Consider the following 10703-nt stretch of genomic DNA (forward strand, 5'->3'; position numbering starts at 1 on the left):
ACACAATACTGTACATACTACTGTACCTCACACACACCCCTCCATCCCTAACAAACATACCTCCATCCCTAACAAACATACTGTAAAGCACCACACACACAATCACACTCCCTCGCTCTGATGTTTACAAAGTTCAGAAGCAGCCACACATTTACAAACCCAGCTACAAAAAGCCATGAGGGCGTTTACACACACCCACACACACACACACTCCACACACACCCTTTTGGAAGTGGTGTGTAATTTTACTCCAGTCTCAAAAATTTGAACCTCTCTCAACTTTTCTCTCATATTTCTTACGGAGACAAAAGAAACCACACCAGAGTTATGACCTTCTGTTTATGTAACAAGGGTGTGTGTCTGTGTGTATGAGGGAAAATGAGAAATTGTCTGAGTGGGTGTAGAACTTCGAAAGGAAGTTTTGACTTTGTAAACTAAGTACGGTATTTTTCAACCCACACAATATTAGAAACTGCCAATGTGTACTCTTCTAGCTCACCATCACTGCACTGCACTTCAGGATGCATAGACAGAATAAAATATGGAGGAACCAAAAAAGGCTGGACACATTTTTCTATAGAAAGGCTAAAATATTCTGCTTCCTATAAGTACTCTGCCATCTTTTTTTCCCCCACATGCACCTCCTCAGTTACTAGTGATTAAGTTTTATGGAAGTGTCACCAACACTGGCTTAAACAAACTACCCAAATGTGCACACACTCTAGGGGTTAAGAATTAAATGGCTATTTTATTTCCTCAAATGTATGGCAAGAATAGTAAGATAACCATAAGGTATAGTAGTTGTTTTACCATCAACCGCTGTTACTAACCAAAGAGCAAAAAGACGGTTTCACTCTTTTCACACACACACACACACACAAACACACGCGCGCACACACAGGTATGAATAGTCACCTGTCACTGCAGATCCATTTCTTGCCCCTTTCAGTCTTTCGCCCTCTGTCTTACACACATACACACATACACACACACTCACACGGAGAGAGGGGTAGAATTTCTTTGCACCTGGACCTGGCAGGTGAACATGTAAAAAACAGGTTTCCCAGAATTTCTGTTGCTATGGGAAGTTGCCTGAGCAGCAGATAAAAGTGACATAATCAAGAGATGGAAAATGACAAAGATCAACAGAATGCCATACAGTACATACAGTAAGGACAGATGGAAAGAGATGAGAAAAGATGAAGGAGAGGAGTGGAAAAGACAAAGAAAAATAGATAAATAGACAGACTGATAGATAGAACGAAAGAAATAGAGAGGTTGGCGAAGAAGGAGAAAGACAGAATGAAATACAGGAAATAGTAAGAGGTTTATCAGGATACCCTACCATCCATCCTGTACATACAGCCTTTTCTCACCTTGTCTCCATGTCGGTCAACATGTACATCTTATCAAACTATTTGCTATCTGGCCCTCAGGTTTTTCTTACCGGTGCTGTGATGTTACCACATATTGGCAGACAATGTTACAGACAACAGCATCATATTGGCACATGATTCAATAGCTTTCTCTTTGTTGCACAGAAGCTCATGAGGTGGGCCCAGCCACAGTTAGACTCACTTGATGCATCACAGGTACTGAAATGGTACACTGGTGCAGTGTAGGCCCAGGAGAGCAGTGAATACATTGGTGAAGAAAGCTACTTGCACCTTTTCCAGATCAGGTTACCAAGTGTGGGTGCAGTCATCTCAGTTCTCTGTGATAAAGATAGACAACCGGCTGAGACAAGAGGCACCTGCCTACAGGCTGTACACCTTTCTGCTTGACCATTTTTCATCGCCCCAGGATACTGTAGGTGGCAAAGCTTTGGGTTCCACTGCTGCTCACATTTGGGTTTGAGCCCCCTGCTTGTATTCTCTCCATGTGCTATTCCAGATAGACAAAAAGATTTATTCCCCACAGCCAGGCCAACTGTACCTGGTTGTGAGTTTGGCCCCAAGGAACCATTCAAAAACAGGATTACATTCAAGCTGTTGAGGAACCACACCTGAATGCAAAAGCGCCTAATACAGGAACTTTGTTCTGCAAATGGTGTGCGTGGGGGGCACGGTGGCTTAGTGGTTAGCATGTTTGCCTCACACCTCCAGGGTCGGGGTTCGATTCCCGCCTCTGCCTTGTGTGTGGAGTTTGCATGTTCTCCCCGTGCCTTGGGGGTTTCCTCCGGGTACTCCGGTTTCCTCCCCCGGTCCAAAGACATGCATGGTAGGTTGATTGGCATCTCTGGAAAATTGTCCCTAGTGTGTGATTGCGTGAGTGAATGAATGGAGTGTGTGTGTGTGTGTGTGTGTGCGCGATGGGTTGGCACTCCATCCAGGGTGTATCCTGCCTTGATGCCCAATGACGCCTGAGATAGGCACAGGCTCCCCGTGACCCGAGGTAGTTCGGATAAGTGGTAGAAGATGAATGAATGAATGAATGGTGTGCATGACTTTTACTAGATCTGTTGCCCTGCCCATTTCAGGAAATATTACCTTTCAACAGGACTGCCAGACAGTGTTATGTGGTGGCAACTGAAGGGCCTCACAACACCACAGATGGCAACCTTAGTACAAGCTTTCTAAAAGGAAAGAGGTGCCTCTATTCACTGAGATTCTCCAGAATCCTAATGTTAGATCTATTTCTTGTGTTTGAGTTCCTTAAGGTTCCTACTTATGGCCACAGGCAAGATGCCAAAATCACTTCACTTGCTGTGCATGGCCTACTGACTCTGCAATGACCTAAATCTATTCACCGAGGGGAAAACCTGCAGGGTGTTACTTGCTGTCTCCGGAATGCACTACTGTACTACTTAGACTGAACAGCAGTCACTGGGTTTCCAAACCATCTGTTCATTTGCCTCAGCAGAAAGACTGGGGAGGGGAGCTCCTTTGCATAAACATAGTCTGGTCCACAGAGTGGTGGACCATCACCATTGCCTGTAGATGGTCCACTAGCCTCTACTGTTAAATGCTGGATTTCCTTAAGGGTGTTATTCAGAGACATGCTGATACCTGGATATCACCATACAGTACATTACAAGATAAACATTACCCCTCCAAATGATATGAATGCAGCAGGCACCTCTAAGCATCTTTCCAGTTAGCCCTAAAGTTTGTTAGCGCCTTATAATAGTGTGGTACTGTATATCAAGCAGGAGATTTTCACTTCCTCAATCAGTTAGAAAGGCTGAAATAGAATGCTAGTCACAAATATAGTCCTAGGAACCCATGACAACCACCTAGGCTTCTTCTCATAAAAACTTGACATGAAGGCTCCAGGGAAATATGGTGCTATGAGAGCAGTATTTATTGCAAATACATATCATATTTCACCTCAAGTTTGCCTGCATGTGCAAACATGCACTAAAAGGTATCTTAGGGGTTTCTCTATGGGATTCTAGCCATTGTTGCAAATCATCTTAGCCGCCTTATTACTTGCTAACATAAGCTATACTGCTTGCTAGTGAAATAACTAGTGATGTGGACAGATAGTGCACACTATGATAGTAATCTCATAACGATTTAAACAGCTTCACCCACATGTACAGCTTATTTGCATACTTTTTAAACAATTACATACTGTTAAAATGGTAAAACTGAAGAACTATAATTTTGCATATTGAATTACAATTAAGCTTGTTTAAAACCATAGAAAATACCATAGCAAAATCCACACATAACCAGACACACTAATCACTAGAAACTTTTAATTTAACCCAACATGCTTCTTCCTGGTACGCACAATGTAATGCTGACTGACCCAAGGGTTAGTTTTGTGAATGGAAAACGTGTGTGTGTTTGTACCGCCGAATTAAGGTCACACAGACACAATCAAACAGACTTGTGAGTAATATGTGTGTGTGTTTCTTTTGTCTGAACACTGCCATGAGTTTATGTTTTGTGCTTCAAACCACTCAAAAACCTAGAATTGCCAGAACTGTACTTTCATATTCCTATTTCCATTGAAGGGACCTTTGGTTTACTGCCTGATTGAAGGCACTATTCATTTTAGCTTTGTGGCATTTTTAAGGGATTTATTTATTTACCTCAGCATTCAAGGTTTATTTATTTATTTATTTATTTATTTATCAAACACAGACCCAAATCTCTTATTATGAGGTTATAAAAACAGGCAGGCTAGTCACTATTAGCTAGGAATGTATTTTGGCATTTTGGCTAAATCTGACAAGAATATTATTTATTGATCATTTCTAATAATTACTGATTATTTATTCAATTCAATAAAAGACCACACAGCTGAGATGAACTAATATTTGTTCTCTTCAGCCAGGTTTGCAAGGGATACTGGCTAGTTAATACAGATAATATTTCTAATAATAACAACAATTGGCTAGATATTATGCTAAGCAGGATTTTTAACAACACTCATAATTGAGAACTTTATGTGAATTATTAAAATTCTGTGATTTATGGGTATTTTTAAGCTATTTTGACCCTCAATAAAGGCAACAAAGATAAAACATTTAAACTATTCAAACTGTGTTTTAAGCAATACGTTGATTTAGGACTTGTATAAAATTTGAAAAAAAAAAAGGATCAAAATATCAATCATTGACTGTTGATTGTGCAGCTGCTCTGTGATTAATAATTACATTTAATTTGAATTTATACTGATTGCTCTGCACTCACAGCATGATTGGGCTTGGAGTCCTGGAGTCTGTCTAAGCTGTATTTAGGCTTAAGTAATGTTAGCCAATGAGTGCTCTTTGCAGGTTGTTTAAAAATAAATAGCTGGTTTCCCGAGAGGTGTAGAGGAAAAGTGTTGAGAGAAGTGGGGACTGAATTTTGATGAAACAACAACTGTCCTTGGTCTGTAGTCAACAGAACAAAATTGCTTGTGCACTCTGGTTGGGAGCGATTTTATTATTCCCTCCTTTGTCAATCAGACAGACGAGGGCAAAGAGGGCAATCTGAAAATGAGATGCATGGTAGGAAGAATGCATTACCTTTCAGCCTAAATGTCATGTGACAGTTAGTGTTAAAGCAATGGTGGTGATCTACAAACCCTTTGACTTTCTCTGCTCCAACAACCAGTACAACACCAAACGATAACTTTTGATTGGATAGTAAGGATTACAACCAGCCAGTTATGTACTTACTGTACAGCAAGCTACAATGTTATGCCAGGCATCACTGAGATTAAATCAATGACAAACATTTAATAGATTACAGCTACCAAATATAGTATGTGTGTCTGTAGTTAATATAGTTATAACCTTTTTTTTTTTTTAGACACTGAAACTTTCCATTTCCAAAAGTCAGGTAAATGTCTATGGTCATGTGACCTTTGTACCATTCAAATGAAAATGTTAAACGTTCTGATTATTCTATTATTCTGAAGATCATGAGTATGGAGTCTCCTCTACCAAACAAAGCAGGGAAAAGCTGGACAAAAAGGCAACAGCAATCATTTATTATCTAGAAATACAAATCCCCAGCCTAAACTGGGTCACCATCTGTTTGTTAATATAACACAAGACATACTTTTATGCTAGCTGTCACGTGGACAATAAATGTATTCCAACATGGCTCAGTTGAGAAAGAATTAAACTTTACCTCATGGAAGTAAAGTGTGAATGAATATTGAGGACAAAAGCTGTTATTATGGAAATCAAAGAGAACAGGCTGTCGTAGTGTAAAACTGTTACACGAGTTTCACTCAGTTATGTTCTGGAACGTTCAGCTGCAACGTCCTGTTTGTAAAATCTAAGACATGTTTCGTAAACAAGCAACGTGTCATCTCAAAAGCTGGGGCAGTTGTAGCGCAGTGGTTAACATGCTGTAATGCTAGTTGGAAGGTTGTGAGTTTAAATCCCACCTGCACCTGCTGGGATTTGAGCAAAAACATTACGCAATTTCTATCTCTTGTACTTAACATTTCTTTATATTCTCTTTTTTTTACTTGCACTGTTGAACCATTTATTTAGCCAGAAATCCAATAAGCAACTGTATTGCCAACCCTTCAGTAGTGCAATGGTTAGTATCATGGTCCCTGATGCTTGACGCCCTTGGTTTGAGTCTGCATACCTGCTTAACTTATGAGCAGGATGAAAGTATACAAGCCTTTTAAATGTTTTATTAAACAAGTTGTAGTATGAGATCTTGTGGCTCAGGACAAAGGACTCAGGACTCAGGACAAGCTTTGCCACCAGGTCAAGAGGTTCAAACCCCAGCCAAGTCTTTAGGACATGAATGTAAAAGGTTCAGGAATCAGTGGAACAACAAGGGTTGAAGAAGGTGCAGGATGGCTGGAGGGTGTGACTCTAGAGATGGGGGTTAATATCCAGGGAGCTTCCCCCATGGGTTCAAGGGATCTCAACAGAGGGGGATTATGGAGCCTGAAGAGAGGGTGTTGACTTAGTTTTGCATTATATAGCTAGCCGTGCTTTCACCACACTGACTGCTCGAGCATTTCTCTCCCCATCCTCCACATCTCACTCAGCTCAGTGTGAGAACAAGCCAGATTCAAACCAGCAACCCTTGAGCTCAGCAGAAAGATTTTAATCAAAAAGCCTCCATGTCCAACACAAAGCAATTGGTGTTGTAGGGTCTTTGTCTTTTAAAACGAGAACAAAAATATACTTGCCCCCTAGTGGAATAAAACATTTTAAAAATCTTTCAATCGAATTAGAACAGATTAATTCTTCTATTAGTTAGACGAATTAATTAGATTAATTAATTGTTCTTAATTCTGCCCTGCGATGGGTTGGCACTCCGTCCAGGGTGTATCCTGCCTTGATGCCCAATGACGCCTGAAATAGGCACAGGCTCCCCGTGACCCGAGGTAGTTCGGATAAGCGGTAGAAGATGAATGAATGAATTGTTCTTAATTCTTAATTCATATGGTGGACTGTTATTGGACTGCTACAGGGCATAATTTGGATACTTCTGATTGAAACAACCCAAGGATTCAAAAATTCAACTACGATCCCAATGTTCAAGTGTGCATGTAAAAAGGACAGTACAATTATCTTGTATTGTATTACAAGGTAATGGTTTAGAATTATAGCCCAAATATTGTGCAATTCCACACATGTACTTTATAGGGTTAATGTAATAATCTCTAGAATTGTAGATCTGGTCAAATAGAATTGAAGTCCACCTTCAGCTGCTGCTTGTTTGTGTGTTTTGACAGGTGTTTAACTCAGCCATTTAAGAACATTCCATTTCTTTGCCTTAAAAAGCTTTATGTTCCTTTCACAGAACGTTTTGAGTCATTATTCATCTGTACTGTGAAGTGTGGTCCTGTTGGGTTTTGCAGCATTTGGCTGAATCTGAGCAGACAGTATAGCTCTAAACACTTTAGATTTCATCCTATTAATTCTATCAGCTGTCATATCAATAAACACCGTTGACCAAGAGCCGTTAGCAGCCATATATCCCCATGCCATATCACCTTCTCCGCCACATTTAATTGATGATGTGATGTGCTTTGGATCCTAAGCCATTCCATTCCATTTCTATACTCTTCCAGTTCCATCATTCTGGTACAACTTGATCTTGATTTTATCTGTCCAAAGAATCTTGTTCCAGAACTAGTCATGCTTGTTTTTTTTATAGAAGGTTTCTAGCAAAGTCCATCCTGGCTTTTCTGTTCTTGAGCATTAGTAATAATTTATGAAGGTGTCTCGTGTGATTGTATACGTTGACAATGATATGCTTACCTCCTTGAGAGTGTGCTTGACTTAGCCAGATGTTATGAAAGGGTTTTTCTTCACCAAGGAAAGGATTAATCAGTAATTATCCACTTTAGCTGTGTTCTGTGGTCATCCAGGACCTTTGGTGTTGCTGAGCTTGCCAGTGCATTCCTTCTTTTTAAGAATGTACCAAATTAATGATGGTCTTCTTCAGTTAAAATACCTTGTTGAACCTAATTTTAAGAGTTATAATAAACAGCAACCAAATGCAAATTTATATCTTCTTAATCTGTCATGAAGTAGTAGACAGGCCACAACTGGCTGTGAAACATCAGTCAATTTTCCAATTTTCTTTTGCTTTAGAGCAAAAAACTTTGCTAAAGTTTAAGAGTACTTAACCATTGTCTTTTAATTTGATACATTAGTCTGAATCATCTGAATCAACTAGGACTACTGTCATATCACCCATAAACACCAAATGGTTTATTCAAATTTATGTAAACTGAATTCCTAAATAATCATATATCATTTTATGTAACCATTATATTACCTACAGTACATTAGCATCATAGATTCAGTGCAAAATGAAAGAAGAAAACATCTTGGCTGACTGATGTCACCAAATTATCTCTAATATTGCTGCATCCTAAGTGCCTAAGCATGACTAAGCAGAAATTCTCAGAGCTGAAGACATGGAGAGCTTAGCATACAGAATGAGCCACAAATGTGGCAAGCTGATATTTTACATAATCACAGCACTCAGGATCTCCCCCTCACTGACTGAAATGGAAGAGAAATCACAGGTCTGTTAGTTATAATGACACACGTTGGCGTGTAGGTGCCAAGTAGACCCCACAGGAGTTTTTCCATTTTCTCAGAGGTGGCTGATTAGCACAGTAGGATTGAAAACTTCACCCCCTTCAAGATCTGCTTTTGTGTTCAAATTTGGCAACTCTTCTCCTCTGGCCACAAAGACAAGGGAAAATTGCAGTAATTATCCAAATTCCCTTGATTGGGTCAGATAGCCTGGGCAACAGCCAAGTGGGTTTCCAGTTTGCTTTAAGGATTGGGAGCTTAAAATGGCCGTTTCACTGCAGAAATCGAATTGGTACGTGCAAATCATGGCAGGCATTTAGTTTGATGTCTAAATTGTTGTGTGGGTGTTTTAAAGTGTTGTTAAAAAAAGAGAAAGAGAGAGAAAGAGAAACAGCTGAAAACAGACAACGTGTGCAAATTACACAGCAGATAAGATTGAGTTCAAAGGAGAATTATTTCAATGGGGGAAGATTTTTGACCTGGACAAGCGTTCAAATAAAATTATGATCGCTCTGTAGCCTATCAAACAAAAGTCATTAATGATGAATGAGTCAGTGTAATTAGTGTTGGGTAATTGTGATGAACTTGATAACTTGATGAAAAATGGACTGTGAGAACACCAAATCCAATGTATGGAAAACATATTTTAAGTAGTAGCACAATTACAATGAAAACATGTTTATATTGATGAGAAATCCATTGTAGAAGATCTAGAGAGTTACAGCTGAGAGTCCGGTTCAGCTAGTTAATGATGTACAAGAAGAAAACAGGAAGTTAGAGATCTAGACAGACTGAAAGACTAAAGCTTTATTACTGCTGCATTACTTTCTTTTTCTTTTAGGTACACATGAAGTGAGAGTAAAATTCCACTACTACACAACAGCATTATGGGTAATATAGGAAACCAATAAACAAACCCAGAATTTCATTACAAAATGTCTTAGATGCCAATGAAGATTAATGTTAAAGTGTCAAAAAAAAGAGTAATAATCAGAAAAATGAACAAACAATAATGTATTATTAATGTTACACATTGCCTAAAGATAAGTAAACTATGCTGGTGATTCAGCCTTATCCAGGATTAACAGTTAATCATTTCAAGGTTACTTATCTTTCTTCAGATATACGGTGTGTAAAGTAGTGTATTCAATCCTTTTGCCAATATGGTTGCTTCTGTGAGTTATTAAGCTCCTTGAACAAACACGGACACTTGGACAGCTTCTTACAGTCATTGCTGTGTCATATTTGTTTAATTTCTTTAATAATCCACTTCAAACCTTTAGGATTTATGGGTCAGAATGGGCACTTTGACCAGTCAGTAGCCAGGCAGCCCAATACAGAACAAGCTGTGATGCAGTGTGTTTTCTGACTCTTCTATCTTAGCCGTCATGAATTATTTTAATCATTTGTACTACAGCAGATCTTATGTGGGATCAGACCTGAGGGCTTAGCCTTCACTCCCCACATGCATCAGGGATCCTTAGGTGCCCATGAGACCGGTTCCTTGGACCACATTTGGTAAATACTTACCACTGCATACCAGAAATGCCCCACAATGACCCAGTAGTCTAGCCTTCACAGTTTGGGCCTTGTTCAAGTCCCTCAAATCCTTAAGCTTATCCATTTTTCCCTGTTTATCAACTCTGAGACCTGACTGTTAATTTGCTAATACATCCCATCATGACAGATGAAATTATAACAATATAATCAACTTTATTCACTTCACTTGTCGGTGGTTTTAATGTTATATCTGTAAGGTGTGTAAGTTTCTCTCTTTCTCACTCTCTCTCTCTCATTTTCTACCGCTTATCCGAACTACCTCGGGTCACGGGGAGCCTGTGCCTATCTCAGGCGTCATCGGGCATCAAGGCAGGATACACCCTGGACGGAGTGCCAACCCATCACAGGGCACACACACTCTCATTCACTCACACAATCACACACTACGGACAATTTTCCAGAGATGCCAATCAACCTACCATGCATGTCTTTGGGGAGAAAACCGGAGTACCCGGAGGAAACCCCCGAGGCACTAGGAGAACATGCAAACTCCGTGTTCAAGACACACACAAGGCAGAGGCGGGAATCGAACCTCCAACCCTGGAGGTGTGAGGCAAACGTGCTAACCACTAAGCCACCGTGCCCCCCATGTAAGTTTCTTATTTTTTTTATATTTTAATATTCGTAAAACCCCAAATTCCAGCTCCCTTTTCTGGGAAATCCAACAATCACC

The sequence above is a fragment of the Tachysurus vachellii genome, chromosome 18 (genome assembly GCF_030014155.1).
Source record: "Tachysurus vachellii isolate PV-2020 chromosome 18, HZAU_Pvac_v1, whole genome shotgun sequence".
Classification (NCBI taxonomy): Eukaryota; Metazoa; Chordata; class Actinopteri; order Siluriformes; family Bagridae; genus Tachysurus; species Tachysurus vachellii.